This window comes from Diabrotica virgifera, chromosome 9 (assembly GCF_917563875.1).
Source record: "Diabrotica virgifera virgifera chromosome 9, PGI_DIABVI_V3a".
NCBI lineage: Eukaryota > Metazoa > Arthropoda > Insecta > Coleoptera > Chrysomelidae > Diabrotica > Diabrotica virgifera.
The window spans coordinates 2,313,224-2,329,628 of NC_065451.1; the positions used below are offsets into that span (position 1 = coordinate 2,313,224).

Consider the following 16,405-nt stretch of genomic DNA (forward strand, 5'->3'; position numbering starts at 1 on the left):
TCTTTACCATCTAGGGATGGTCCCTGCAGCAACATCGATAGCTTTGTACTAGTTTAGTTACCTACTCAGTTGGTTAATATCGTTTCGGGTGATAGGACAGAGAGTGATAGATTATTGACTATTTTTGTTAGCTCTGTTTCGAAAATTAGTAATTTTGTCGATTGTGCGATTATGTTCCGAGTGATTTAGTGATAGGATCTGGGACTGTGATTGTAAAAATAATTGTGATACGAAACATTTTTACCAGGTTTGTTATTCTTTTATATCGTTTTTTAAACTATAGTGGCAAAAATATCTATACAATTGTAATAGGTACTTCATTCTAGTTTATATCAAAAATATCTTGTTACAAAAAATATATATAGCAACTTTACAATAAAGTTGTTAATATGTACAAAAAGAATAATATTGTTAATAAAGTCAACATTTTCTATTAAGATGATTAGCCGATCAAAAGGCTTAGCCGATCGCATTTAGCGATTTGTTTATCTTTTGAGTATTCTATTATTTCGGTAACCCCTTCCTCTTTCTTCTTCTCTTTCTGACGCTTTGGTAGGCTCTCTTTTACTTTTTAGTGTATCTAGCGTTGGGGATTTTGCTTTTATTTATATTTTTGAATATTTCGTATCGTTTTTAATTCATGTCTTTTTTTTAAATTAAATCAAATTAATGCTTTTATTTTTCAAAAATTGTTTTCAAAATAAACATTTTTTGACCGTTTGAATGTTTATGTTTTGACTTTTTGACATTTCAATTATTTTTGTTTCTTTAAATACATGCTTTTCAATGATTCTCATTTATTTTGAGTTTCTTCTGTCATACGTCGTATATTAATATTATACACAGATTATACATGATTATACAGATTAAACATAATATGACAGAAGCTCGAAACCTTAGACAAGGAAAAAAGAGTAATCCTATGACCAAAAGTGAAGCCAAACCGACACCAGAGATTTTGATCATCGACGTATCTTTGGGGTATTGTTATGCATTGAGTAATTAAAATGAAAACATGAAATGTATTTAAAATGAAGAATTTGTGTACGGTAAATGTTTTATTAAGTTGCTCATATTACGTACATTTATGTTTCAATACATACATATGTTTTTATTACGAATTTTAGATGATGATTTACTTTATTTTTTATGAAATTTTAACCTTCAACGAACACCCACCACTGGCAACCTATTGTTATTTTTGACGTGACCGCCATGTTTTTGGTGACAAACAAACCAAAAACTGGCTTCACTTTTGGAACGTGTGTGTTAAATGAGTGTTACCCGTCCTCTCTCTTTCCTTGTCTAAGCTCGAAGCCTTCTTCTTCTTCTTCTTCTTTTTATGTAGACATGACTGTCTGTTTTTCAATGTGCCTCCAGTAAGTTGTCATTCCATCTTTTTCGTGGTCTTCCCACTGATCGTCTTCCTATTGGGGAATCGGGAACTGGGAACCGTCTCTCGCCGTCCTTACTACTCTATTTGTTGTCATTCGGCTTATGTAGTCGTTCCATTCTACTCTTCTGTTTTTCACCCAGTTATTAATAGCTTCGTTCGCGGTAACGATCCTGTACTTGTCCAGGATTAGTTACGGACACTCTTAGGACGCGGTTCAGAATCAGTTCAGGATTGATTTACACCGCGAACGAATTTAAAACTAGTCCATAACACTATTATAACCTAGTTTTTATGTGTCCATCTTATTTTGATGAATTTGTTATTTTAATTCAGATTTGCATGAACATTTTACTAGATCAGCCAGATATATGTTTATAGTATGAATAGGCTTGGTATAATGAAATCTTTTATTGTTATTAGTTTTAGTGACTTTAATAAGCTACGAGACCATATAAAACGTTCTCCAAATATTTTTTCTAAGAAAAAAATTTGTTCTTTTATACTGGTTACTGGTAATGTAAAATTTTTATTAATTAGGTACATGGAGTATTTTTAGTATTTCTAATACATACTTACATATTTGAATATTAACGTACATATAATGTATTGTTTATCAATAAAATATTAGGATATCCTCGTCTAATAAAGATTTCAGGTAGTACATTTTGCATTTTATTTAGTTATATTTGTATCACAAATATATATCTAATAAATATTTAACTTTAAAGATACACAGTATTTAGTACCTTCATATTAAAAAAATTATTTATTTTTTTATGATCATATTACTGTAAAAATTATACATCAAAGTATGTAAAAAAGATTTGATTGAAAATCAATAAATTTCTAAACTTTTGAGTTAAACCACAGTATTAAAAACAAATGAAATAAGCACAGAATGAAAAGCAAACACCGCTACAAATCAGCTGTTTAAAGCACAAAACATTATAGAAATGTTTGTAAGTATTTGGAATTCCTACTGCGCATATTCGGACTCCGAGTTCGCTTTAGATCCCAAGGATCGGTTGGACTGGTTCCGAACTCGCAGTTCGGTTACCGCGAACGACAAATCTGACAAAATCCCGGACTAGGAGTTCAGAACTCGATTACCGCGAACGCGCTTTTTTAAAGTGCGCATGCGAAGTAATCCTGGACTAGTACAGGATCGTTACCGCGAACGATCTTATTATTAGACGATTTTATTATTAGGCTTGTTCCAACTCGACACAAAACCGTTCTTGAACCGTCACGCTCATGCGCAATAACGAACAATTATGCGCAGTAACACATTTTTCGTTACTGCGCGGTTCACGAACCGTTCAAGAACGGTTTTGTGTCGAGTTGGAACAAGCCTATTGTAATACTAAAATACAGGGTGTTCCATTTAAGAAAACTCAGAAAATACTCATTCCGAGTTTTGACCAACCCTGTATACTAAAATTAAAAATTTAGCTATACTAATAATTCTTAACAATAGTAGACTACATTAAAAATCATTTGAACGTAAGTAGAGTTTTATATGTCAAACTACTACAATTCTACATGGTGTGAATGTTGCTACGAAATTAATAAAAAAAGAATGTGTGTGTACTTTGTACGCACGTAAGAAGTTATACTTCTATTATATGATTTAAACGAAATTAATATACTTTTTATTTATATTTTGTTTAAATATTAAACTAATTTATACTTACTACTTCTCAAACATTTTTATTAGAACAGTGCCAAAAATTAAAATAATAAAAGAATAAAACACACACAAACACATTAAACAAACCACAAATGATGTCTGAACATTAATTGTCGAAAATTTTTTTAACTAAATACGTATTTTCTGAAAATACAATTATATAATAAATATACTTACAATCATAAAATTTATTAAAAAAAAAACAAAAAAGAAAGTTTCTATTGGGACTCGAACCAGCGTTGATAAGAGCGGTTGGTATTGGAATTTATTTGCCTTCTCCGCTTAGCCACGGACACTATGTGTCATTATTTACGAAGATCGACTAACTAAACGGATTAAACTTGTGATATTTTGATATTTTGAAAATTGATCAAATTATTTTAATTTTTAATTGAAATGATTTAGAATTGAAAAAATACAACAAAACATAGAGTAAAAAAACAATATATTAGGTGAATATTGATAGAAATTTTGATGGTAATCAAATTATATAAATAAAAGGTATTACATACTAATGTATTTTGGCAGATCAAATAGGTAGGTTTATACCCATGATACATTAACAATTATTACGTACCTGTTGCTTTTAAAAACTATTTAAAAGTCACTACAATATTATAAACTTTTTTGTTTCTGTCCTCACAACAATAAAACTAATATATTATACATTTGTTTACCTTTACCTCCAAACCACAGCTGCCATATCGGATAATTTTTGACATGTCATTTGAACATCCAATCAGAACAAAGTTATAATGCGCATGCGCCGGGCTGATAGGTTTTAACATATAAAAAAATCACCCTCTATCGCCGGTAAAGAAGTATAACTTCAAAAACGTAATTATCTTTTAAAACACCCTGTATAACATTACAAAACCTCATTTTTTAAGAAAGAAGACATCGAAGGGAAACCAAAAATGTAAAAATATACAGGGTGTCCCATTTTAAAAAACGAAGTTATAAGCAACTTCCGGTATAACCGGAAGTAGCAAATAGATGAAAATATTTTCATTAAATAGATGACTCTTCAAAACCCCTTAATTCAAATTTTCATGATTCTGTTGCCTTTAGTTCTTGAGATATTTCTAATAGGCCCTTTATTTGCCTCACCCTGTATACTGGTGCCTCTTATTTGAACATTTGCGGAGTTTTGTGTTTTTGAACTATCCTTTTTTTATCTCTTCGTTTACATCATATTTTAAATGCTGTATCAGACTGTGATTTGTAAATAATATAATTTATAACCAATATTTTACTTCTACTAAATCAACATAATATTTCCAACGAAAATGATTTTTGAAAACTTCCATAGTTTCTAGAACTGATAAGATCTAAAATTCGAAAGTTTTGTCGATAACGTCTTCTCCGGCACGTGGTATTTACACCAAAACAAAACAGGTAAACCCAAAAATATTATATTACAGTAGGAAGAAGCACCTTTTCGTGCCTCTATACCTGTACACCCGACAACATTACTTCTATTTTCCAAAAATTTGGTGTTTATTTGCATCGAGTCACTTGTTAAATTTCCGCTTGGATACCTTTTTTTGTAGGTACATATGTATTGAAACCGGCTAATAAGAATTGCATTTCGCCACTCAGTGTTAGGTCGGTAGGCTCAGAGAGATTATTTGTGCGGAATTGAGTTTTTAAAGAAAGTTATGTGTATGGGTTTTTGGACGGTTTGTCAAATTTAATTAGGTTTTCTAGGAATCGTTATTTTGTGCCGACAAAGAGTGAATATGTTCAAAGATATTTGTTATCTTTTCCATTCTCTCTTACTAGTGTTTGTTGAATATCTAGAATTTTAATTTGGGCCTCTTTACTGCTGGGTGCTGCTGGTGTGGCATTTAATTTGTTAGATTTTCTATTTTTTAATTACTTCATAATCGCACCACAATATTAAGATCTTTAGGAAAGACGAGTCTTAACCCTTAACTACAGACATCCCAATATTATCACGTAACTACAGACTCCCGGTATTTTTTACCGGTCATTATAAAATAGAATCAAAATATAAAGTTAATAATAAAAAACAAAAACGTTTTGCATTATGTGTTTTTATGGAGTCTCTAGATATGGGAAAAATGGTAAAATGAGTGATTTTAATAATATAATACAAGATTTTTGAAGAATAATCTATGAAACCAGAATTTTGGTAACATTTTTGGTCTATTGAAACAAACGGCCATAAATGCTATGGACAAAAATTTAAACTTTTTTTTAACAAATAAACGTAACATAGAATCACAAAGGAAATATAAAATAGCATCCACGAAAATTTTTACATCCATGAAAAAAAATCTGCAAGGGGTAAAATTGTAATAAAATTAAATGGCAATTCCATTTTTGCAAAGTGGTCTCAAAATTTTTATCTTCAAATTTAACCTTCATTGAAGGTCCAGGATGTCTTCCACAGTCCATTTCTTTACTTTTTCCCCAAAAACACAAAAAAATAATGTAAACATTTCAGATTTACAAATATAGTACTCATATAAAAATACTCCCTTAACACAGACATCCGGTAATTTTTACCGGTTAAGATTTTTGATGTGTACCAGAAAATAAAATATTGACAATACACAATACACGCTTTGACTAGCATTGTTATATAAACTGCCCGAGAGGTACAGAGACACATGAACTTGTAAGTTGTGAGGTTACCACGAAATCCACATTTTGGGAATGCCCGCCGGTAAAAAATACCGGATGTCTGTAGTTAAGGGTTAACACGATTTCTTGTTCCGCGTTAAAGTAATGGCAGTCACACTCCATTTTTAATGTACATAATAGTACATATCATATTATGATTCATGCTCATTTATTTTAATACTTAGTGCTTTTGACGTTTTTCCCAAACAAATTGTTGCACTCACAAGGTATTTTATAAATGCAGTTCTTTGATCTATCCAGTGTAATGTTGAGTTTGGTTTTACATATAGTATTGTAAGATAATCTCTTCTTGCTAGTAATAAAATTGTGGATCGTATATTTGGTGTTCTGTTATTTTCTTGTTTAATATTGTGGAAATCTTTGTTTATAAATAGCAACCACAATCATTTCTTGTTAATATCGTTGTTTTAGAAGATTTTTCTTCATTAAATGCATTTTTGTTGGAGCAGATGTTTTGGACTGTATTATAGCATTATGTCATCAATCCACCTTGTTTGAGGTCTGCCTCTACTTCTTTGGCTTGCCTTTGGTCGACACTCGAGAATTCGCTTTGTCCAGCGGTTGTTTTCCATTCTTCCTATGTGTCTGTTTAGGCAATACGTAAAGTATCCTTAACAATAGTAACCTATACTTATTGTACGGTTATAGAGTATATTCCCATAGGTAAGCTGGTTAAGAGTAGATAACGATTTTTCATATGTAATTTAAAGTATTATCTGCATAAATGGCACAAAGAATATTTGCTACGAGAGGTATATGGTTCAAAATGCATACAGTATCACGACTAATAAGTTATGTTCACATACATGTAGAGTACTTACAGTTTTATTCCTTGATGACGTGTCACATCAGAGCTCTGATTGAATTCCATAATCCATTTGGTTCATTTGTAAGGCACTCACTAATACGCTAAATAAATCATCGTCGATAATACTGAGCAGATTGAATTATCTGAGCGGTATAAAACGATAGCAAAAAAAGCCGGTAAAATGCGGCCTTTTTACGAATAGCGGGAGCGTCGATAGATTAGAGATGATTCTCGTTAGGAAGCTTTTGACGATCTGCCCCGGCGAGGGGTTCAAATGCGAGTCTCAACAATAACCTGGAGTTTCCAGAAAGGTTACATAAATACTACTTGAATTTTAAGTAATCAGTAGTACAGGGGCGTAACTAATTATTTTAGTGAGCCGTGTATAATATATTTATTGTACATATTGCCGGGGGCGACAGGCGAGAGAGATGGCCTATATCACCTCGAAGAGAGGGGATTGGCAAAGATGTGCACAACGATAAGAAATGTTTGAAGAAATTAGAGTTTATATACACAAGGGGTAACAACGATAAAATGGAGGAAAACGATAAGTTTTCCCCCTAGGGATACATTTTAATCTTCCAGGGGAATCACAGCGATTTTCGTAATACCACGAAGAAAATCACCGTGAGTAGTGTGAATCTTGACAGTACGAACTAGACCATCCTTACCAGGCAATACATCTATTACCCTGGCAGTTGGCCATAAGAGTGGAGGAGTACCATCCTCCTTCAACAGAACCAAATCCCCGATCTTGACAGGGTCAGTAGGGTCGGCCCATTTATTTCTTTGCTGCAGGAGGCAAAGATAGTCTTTTTTCCACAATTTCCAAAATTGCTGTTGAATTTTACTAATACGCTGAAAAAGATTCAACCTATTTTCAGGTATCTCTGAAACACTTGGTTCAGGGGGCGCGGTTAAACTTCTTTGAACTAAGAAGTGAGCTGGAGATAGGAAAGCGAAGTCATTGGCGTCAGACGACATCCTAGTGATGGGTCTCGAATTTAGAATAGCCTCGATTTGGCATAATACTGTGTTAAACACTTCAAAGGTGAAGTGGGAATTTCCTATAATTCGATAGAGGTGATACTTCACACTCTTTATTCCTACCTCATGGAGGCCGAATTGATGGGGGTTGCGGGGAACACCCATCTTGAAAGTTATGGAGTTTTGAGTACAGAATTCCTTAATCTGTTCCGAATTATTTTGATTTAAGAAAAAATCATAGAATTCGCGCATTTCATTTTTTGCCCCATGGAAATTTGTGGCATTGTCGCTCCAAATAATACTGGGCGTGGATCTTCTGGCAATAAACCTTTTCAGAGTAAGAATATAGGCTTCTGCGCTTAATCCTGTGACGAGTTCGATATGAACACATTTAGTGCTCATGCAAATGAAATAGGCTACGTATGCTTTGTAAAGCGGTGCCTTCCTCAAATGTGAGGACTTAATTAAGAAGAACCCCCCATAGTCCACTGAGACGACTTGGAAGGGTCTAGTGGGGAGTACACGATCGGGATGCATATCTGCCATCTGTTGAACAGAATTGGGTGTCATGAATCGGAAACAGTTTACACACTTACGAATTAAGCGTTTAATCTGTCTTAATCCGTCAATTGGCCAGTACTTCATTTTGACATACGAAAGTACTGTTTGCGCGCCTGAATGTAATAACTTATGATGAGCTTGAGTCAAGATTAGTTCTACAACTCGACATTTAGAAGGAAGTAGAATGGGGTGTTTTTGATTATACGATATGGGGGCGTGTCGGAGACGTCCTCCCACACGAATCAGCCCATCATTATGTTGTAGGAAGGGGTTGAGTTTACGAATGGCTTTATTGGTCACGAGTTTAGCATTTTTCAATTCAAGAATCTCTTTTTTAAAGTAGATACTTTGGATATACCTGATGATCGCGTGATCAGCGATCTCCATTTCGGGTGGCGTCAATATATCCGTATCTCGTGGAGAGTTATTTATTTTCTTTTTAATATTACTGATGAATCTAAAAAGATAAGCGACAATTCTTTGAATTTTACGAAAAGAAGAAGATTTAGCGAATAGATTTTCAAAGGTGTCGTTGAGTTCGTGATTTGTTGCTATGTTTGAGACAACTAACTTCCTTAATTCAGGAAGATCATCCTGAAAATGAGGAATTTGATGAAGAGAAAAATCGATGGGATTGTCTCTAATAAAGCTAGGTCCGCATAACCAGTCTTCGGTGGTCTGGGGATTATCAAAGACATTTATCCCTCTGGAAGCGGGGTCAGCGATGTTTTCGTGACTTCTGACGAAATGGAAATCACAAGGAAAAGTTTCCAACAAGGAATTGACCTTTTGAATTCTGTTTTGTACAAAAATGTTCCAAATGTGTTTTTTAGAAAGTATCCAAGACAAGGCAATTGTAGAGTCAGCAAAGAGATGAGATGAAGATATACTCAAATTTTTCTTGAAGATGTGAAAAAGTCTATGAGCCAGAGTGACTCCCAACACTATTCCACAAAGTTCCAATTTGGGGATGGTGAGTTTATTTTTTAGCGGAGAAATTTTGTTTTTAGAAGCGATAAGCCGCGACGATACAGAAAAGTCTGAGTATGTCGCTTTGAGATACACACAAGTGCTGTATATTTTTTCCGATGCGTCGGTGAAAATAATTAATTGAACATCAACAACTTTCTTTTGTAAAAGTAAGCATCGAGGTACCTTGACCTCTTCTATAGTTTTGAATGTCGATAAGAGGTTTTGCCAATTTTTCATAATGATGGGTGAGTCAATGGGTTGATCCCAGTCCAATTTCTGGGACCATATTTCCTGTATCAAGAGCTTAGCGTTCACAAGGACAGGGGATAACCATCCTAGCGGGTCATACAAAGTAGCAATGTAGGAGAGAATAGTACGTTTAGTAACAACATTAGCCAATTTGAAGATAGGAGTTTTAAACGAAAAGTGGTCGCGTTCTGAATCCCAGAATATGCCTAAGACTTTATCAGATCCCGTGAAGTTAAGACTGACTTCAGAGACGGGATTTAAATTGTGTTGAGACAGAAATTCTGAAGAACTGCAGTTCCACTTGTGGAGGAGGAAACCATGGGTTTCTAGCAAAGAAGTTAATTGTTCGAAAAGACAACTTAATTCATGAAGACTGTCAGCACCGCTGATCAGGTCATCCATATAGATAGATTCTTGCAGAACACTAGTAGCAAGTTCGTGGGTATGTTTGTTGTTGTCAGCGATGTGCTTGATAACTCTTTGAGCGATAAATGGGCTACTTGGGAGCCCGAAGGGTAATCTTTGAAATTGATAGCACCGTAAAGGCTGCTGAATATTGTCCCTAAAGAGAAAATTTAACAGAAATGTTTCAGTGGGACAAATGGCGATTTGTAGGAACATAGCCTTGATGTCGCCTACTAGTGCGAATTTAAACTGACGAAACTTAGCGAGAATGTCAAAAAGTTCATGTTGGACGACATAACCTTTGTCTATGACGTCACTGAGGGAGATTCCCGTAGACGATTTATTGTTTGGATCGAAAACTATACGAGTGGAAGTAGTAGAGTTGGATTTGAAAACGGGAAAGTGAGGGAGAAAGTAATTAGGTTTACCTGAGTCATTTAGCATTTTTAACGGCACTTGAATTATTTGTCCGTTATTGAGATATTCCGATATAATGTCCTGATATTTTTCCAATAAATCAGGGTTGAGTTGAAAACGTTTCTCGAGACTGAGAAAACGTCTTTTTGCCGAGAGAAACGAATTTCCCATGTCTATATCTTCGATAGGGAGTTTGAGATTGAGTGTGGACTCATATCGTCCATTGGGGAGAACATTAACATGTTTTACAAAATTAATTTCAGCGGGGTGATCATTAATGAGATCGGTGTTCTGAGGAGCGGCTTCTTCCAGCTCCCAGAATTTTTGTAAATGATCGGATAGTTCCTCGTTGGACACTACCGGCTCATTTACGGCGGAAGGAGTGTTATGAGAACAACAAGTAACGAGAGAGTTTGAATAAAATTCCAAAGCCTTTTTAGTATTTTTCGACTTAAGAGCAAAGTCTGGAACTGACCCTGATATCGTGTACCCGAGTAGAGTGCGTTGAAGAACGGGAAGACCTTTTCCCAAACGAATTATTTCAGGTTGAATGATATCGTTATACAGGTCTGCACCGAGCAGGATACCAATTGGGGATGTTACATGGAACATCGGATCACCTAATGGTATCTCTGAGGGTATGTTTAGTTTGCTCGCCGAAATAGAAATTTGAGGAAGCGGATTTGTTATCTTTGGGAGTACAGAGCACGAGATGTCAAAAGGAACGTCGTTAGCGACAGCGAAAATTGTTGTATCTACAATAGATTGAGACGAGGATGAGGTGGAGTTAATTCCATTGATCCGTAATTTTCCATCTCTAGTGGTGAGTGACAGTTCCTTTACGAGGTCAGCACTAATAAATGAAACCTGTGAGGCCGAGTCTAAAAGTGCCTTTGCGAAGACCCTCTTGCCGCTAGGAGCGACAAGATAGACCTGGAGTGTGCTTAATAACACCAAATGATTATCAAGCGAGGCTGCAGATAGAGCCATTGAATGTGGAGTCGAATTTTGAAGATTAACTTCCGTTTCAGGAGCTCTAACATGTGAGGGCCCCTGTTGTGAATTACCCTGTGTATGGGAGTTATTTGAGATAGCGGTTTTGAGTTGGCGTACCTTTGTGTCAGGTTATCCCGGGCTATTTTGTAATTGTCACCTGTGAGTGGGATATGCTCGAGAAGCGTCAAAGGCTCGGAAGTTAGAAAACTTTTGAGGTAAATGAGTTTTTCCAGATCACTTAATGTAGTATCAGATCCTATTATTGTATCAAAGGTCTCAATGAATGAATTGTATTCAGTAACTAAGCCACTAAATGGTTTTAACTGAATACGAGGGAGGTTTACTGTTCGTTGCCTAGCCATAGACTGTGAGGTTAGAGAAGAATTAGGGTCAAATTGGAGGGAGGGGGTAGCAGTCACATTAGAACTTTCAATGACCTCTAACCTTTCTTCCAATAGAGAAATTGTATCCAAATATTTATCAAAAACCACAGAGGAATCAGTAGAGGGGGTAGGTTCCTCGGGGATCGTCTCCAGCACATTTTGAGCATCGCGGAAAAGTCCGTAAGAATGTTTGAGTTGTGAAATTATTTCACGAATTTTATATTTGTTTAGAGAATTAAGAGTTGTGGGAACCGAATCAGCCAACTTGGTTATATCAAGTTTTGCGGTGAGCCTCTGTCGGTTATATTTTGATCGGTCAGCCATGTTGCGAGAATGTGAGATTAGATAGATTATTTGCAAATGTCTAAACCTATAAATCGATGCGAAAATGAGAGAATATGTACAATATATTATATATTACACGTTTAATAGTGTGAGATTGGCTTAATAGTATCACCCTGTATGAGCGCAGATTAGTATATGAAATGCAAAACTATAAAATTTCAAAATATATGCAATTTTCCAAAATGGGTATTTTTCAGCAAGTGTGAGACACCCTTAACAAGTATTTAAATTAATTAAATTGAAGGAAAAAACAATTATTTATTTTCTATAGTTTTCTAGAAGTGTAAAATGAGCTTAAGCGAAGCTAAATGTAGCAAAAACTTACAATTTATGCAAGAAAACAAAATTATTTTTAATAATTTTTGTAACCTGTGAACCAGGCTTAATCGGATTCAAAATTATAAATTTAATTTAAATCAAAAGGTTGAACAAACAATGTTAAAATTATAACACCCGTACTATCAGCCAGGAAATGAGTACACTTTTTGTATACTATAAACAGAAAAATATATTTACGAAAATAAAATAATGTAATATATGCAAATATTTTTTCATACAAACAAAACGACTCCTTTATTTGAACAAAGCAAGTAGTTTCTGAAATTGCACGTGTAGACCGGGCTTAACAACCTACCAGCTATTGTAGAGACGTGCTGGGTTAAATACTGAGAATTTGAGTGCAGAAAGAGAGGAATATTTTATTTTTGTGCCGGGGCGGCGTGGCTTGGAAATTTCCAAATGCAACAGAAAGACACTATAAATGAAAAACCGTTATTCTCAGAATAGAGATTATCAAAATATGCAAATACGAAGGACCTTGAGGATTTAATTAATAAATAATTAATATGATCCGGCTCGAAGGACCAGAAATGTTTAGGCAATACGTAAAGTATCCTTAACAATAGTAACCTATACTTATTGTACGGTTATAGAGTATATTCCCATAGGTAAGCTGGTTAAGAGTAGATAACGATTTTTCATATGTAATTTAAAGTATTATCTGCATAAATGGCACAAAGAATATTTGCTACGAGAGGTATATGGTTCAAAATGCATACAGTATCACGACTAATAAGTTATGTTCACATACATGTAGAGTACTTACAGTTTTATTCCTTGATGACGTGTCACATCAGAGCTCTGATTGAATTCCATAATCCATTTGGTTCATTTGTAAGGCACTCACTAATACGCTAAATAAATCATCGTCGATAATACTGAGCAGATTGAATTATCTGAGCGGTATAAAACGATAGCAAAAAAAGCCGGTAAAATGCGGCCTTTTTACGAATAGCGGGAGCGTCGATAGATTAGAGATGATTCTCGTTAGGAAGCTTTTGACGATCTGCCCCGGCGAGGGGTTCAAATGCGAGTCTCAACAATAACCTGGAGTTTCCAGAAAGGTTACATAAATACTACTTGAATTTTAAGTAATCAGTAGTACAGGGGCGTAACTAATTATTTTAGTGAGCCGTGTATAATATATTTATTGTACAGTGTCTACCCAGTTCCATTTTAACATAACAACCTTCTGGATCACATCTGTTACTTTTGATCGCCTTCTTATCTCATCATTGGACTTGCGATCATTGAGCTTAATATTGAGCATTCTCTGTTCCATAGCTCTGAGTCACTTGAAGTTTGTGGACTATGCTGTTGTTAAAAGCCCAAGTTTCGGTTCCGTATGTCAGAACTGGCAACGCGTACTGATCGAACGTTTTTGCATTTAAAGTGTTTGGCAAGTTTGATTTAAATACTGTTTGTAATCGATCAAATGCTGCCCATGCTAAGGAACATCTATTTAAATCAGCCTTTAGGTTAAGCTTTGACAGTTCTATTTTTTGTCCCAAGTATATACAGTGCGTCCATAAAGTAATGCATAAATTCATTATTTCATAAACCTGCGACTTTAAGAAAAAATCCTGAAATAGGCCGATTTTTATTTTTAAATTATGATTTTTTGGCATATATATCATACTAGTCACGTCATCCATCTGGGCGTGATGACGTAATCGATGATTTTTTTTAAATGAGAATAGGGGTCATGTGATAGCTCCTTTGAAAGGGCATTCAATTCTCTATTCACTAATATAAACAATAACATAATTATTTATACAGGGTGTTCAAAAAAATTAAATTCAATTAATTGAGACAAAAAGAAGAATGTAAAACAAAGAAACAGGAAAACATGTTTATAAATATTGCTTTTCGCTTAAATTCAATGTTAAACTGCCACCCACCTGCCTCTTGACAGTTTGAACATTTCGTTGAGCCGAAAATCAATGTTTATTTTTCAAATAAAACATTTTTCTATTTTCTGACAGATGTCAAATGTATTAACAATTAAATAAATTACATGCATTCATCTTTTTGTGCCAATTAATTTATTTAAAAAAATATTTTTTGGACACTCAGTATAAATAATTATGTTAATGTTTATATTATTGAATAGAAAATTAAATACCCTTTTAAATGAGCTATCACATGACCCCTCTTCTCATTAAAAAATCATCGATTACGTCATCACGCCCAGATGGATGACGTCAACACGTCACTAGCATGATCTATATGCCAAAAAATCGTAATTTAAAAGTAAAAATCGACCTGTTTCGGGATTTTTCCTTAACCTTCTACTACTGACGTGTACTTTCTGGAGCATAGCTACTGACGTGGTGCCATGTAGACCCCATGTAATTTCTATTTGGTATTGCCAATATTTTTTAAAAATAAGACAAATTATGTTAAATTTAATTTATTTGACATATTTTACATTAGTGTATGTATTTTTTTTTATAATATTTTTCCAAATTGTTAGTTATTTAACATATTAAAAATTACATGTCAAAATATCTTAAATAATGAAACGGTTTACTAAAAATATCGTAATTTTTTTATTGTTTAAAATGTTTATAAAATATTTATGGAAAATGAAAGATAAAATATACAAGATATGAAAAAATAAAATAATCCAAAAAAATAAACCCCCTATATGAACAACTACAACACCCAAACTTTAGCAATTTTGGAATTCAGATAAAAAGTTACTTTCACATTCTTTACAAATATTAGCTCTACAGTTATCACACATTGATATCTTACAAACATTACATGAATTATTAGTCTTTTTATCATTTTTTCGTGGACAGAGCAAACATCTTTTTCGTTTTTGGTTTATGTCGGGATCGGGATGCACGTTTTCATCAATCATCGGTTTGTTCAGTACTATACTTATGTTCATTCTCAATTCTCTTGGAAGTCTTTGGTTGATAAGACGTCTATTCAAATGTCGTTCAACAAGTTGTCTGGCGAGCAACTTCAAAAAGTCTGCCCGTAGTATGTTGTTTGGTTCTGGATAGCATTGGTGTAATATATAGGAATTAACTCCTGCGATATCGATGATGGAATAAAAACCGCCATAGGCCAACGCCTAGTACGTCTACTTGAACTATAAATTGTACATTTCTTATCCAGGGCATCTACTCCCCCTTTGGTTTCATTATAAAATACAATCATTTCAGGTTTACCAGTTTTAACATCAGTGTATTTTTGTCGATATATCGTAGAAACCAAAACTACAGCCCTTCTTTTCTTTGGAACATAAGACACCATTGTAATATGTTTAGTAAAACCGTAGATACAACTCCCTACTTCTCTCTTCCGGTTGGGCAAAAATTCAGTAGGAATTGCTAACAGAGTTTCTTCATAGTTTTTATCACCGTAATTTACTGTTTTAGACGAACTTGCCATTTTCGCAAATTTTCACAAACACTGACGTGGTGCCAAAATGACCCCTTTCAAACTTTAGTTAATTATACACTCAATACTATACTACTGAATAGCTTATCAATAAGTGAAATGATAGACGTTACTGTAACTTGAAGGTAGCTGTGAGTCACAAACCTATGACAGAAAAAATAAAAGATTGCGCGTAATTTGAATTTAGTCTGGGGTCATGTGGGCACCACGTCAGTAGTAGAAGGTTAAAGTCACCGGTTTACGAAATAAAGAATTTATGCGTTACTTTATGGACTCACTGAATGCGACTCAACTTTTTCTATATTATTGTTGTCCAGCGTTATATTTACATTTATATCTAGAGATTCGTTGGTTAGATATTTAGTTTTTGCTTGATTTATTTTTAATCCTATTTCTTTTGAATTGGTATTTAGGTCCAATAGCATTTCTTGAAGGAAATACTGTTGTAAATTTAATATAACCGCCAGAAAATTAAACGTGTTAATTTCCCCAAAAAAAGAGAAAATGCATGGTTATAACAGCAAATCTACCAAGATCTAGGACCAGAGGTGGAGGGTCAGATAATAGAACAAGTGATGAAGTTTAAATATCTAGGCATCACACTATCTAGCTACGGAAAGCTCGAAACAAGTGGAAGATCATATATGAATAGATCAAACAAGCTGTAGGTTGCTTGAATGAAAGAATCTGGAAAATAAAAATATCGGGAAAGCAATGAAATGTAGAATTTACACAACAGTCATCACATGAATAGTTACAAGAGG

The 16,405-nt window shown here is 34.2% G+C and overlaps 1 protein-coding gene across 1 annotated transcript in view; it reads left to right on the forward strand.

Moving 5' to 3' along the window:
* The window catches only part of LOC114326595 (homeotic protein ocelliless-like), a 383,708-nt gene that overhangs the window by 255,074 nt on the left and 112,229 nt on the right, over positions 1–16,405 (forward strand). The window lies entirely within an intron of this gene.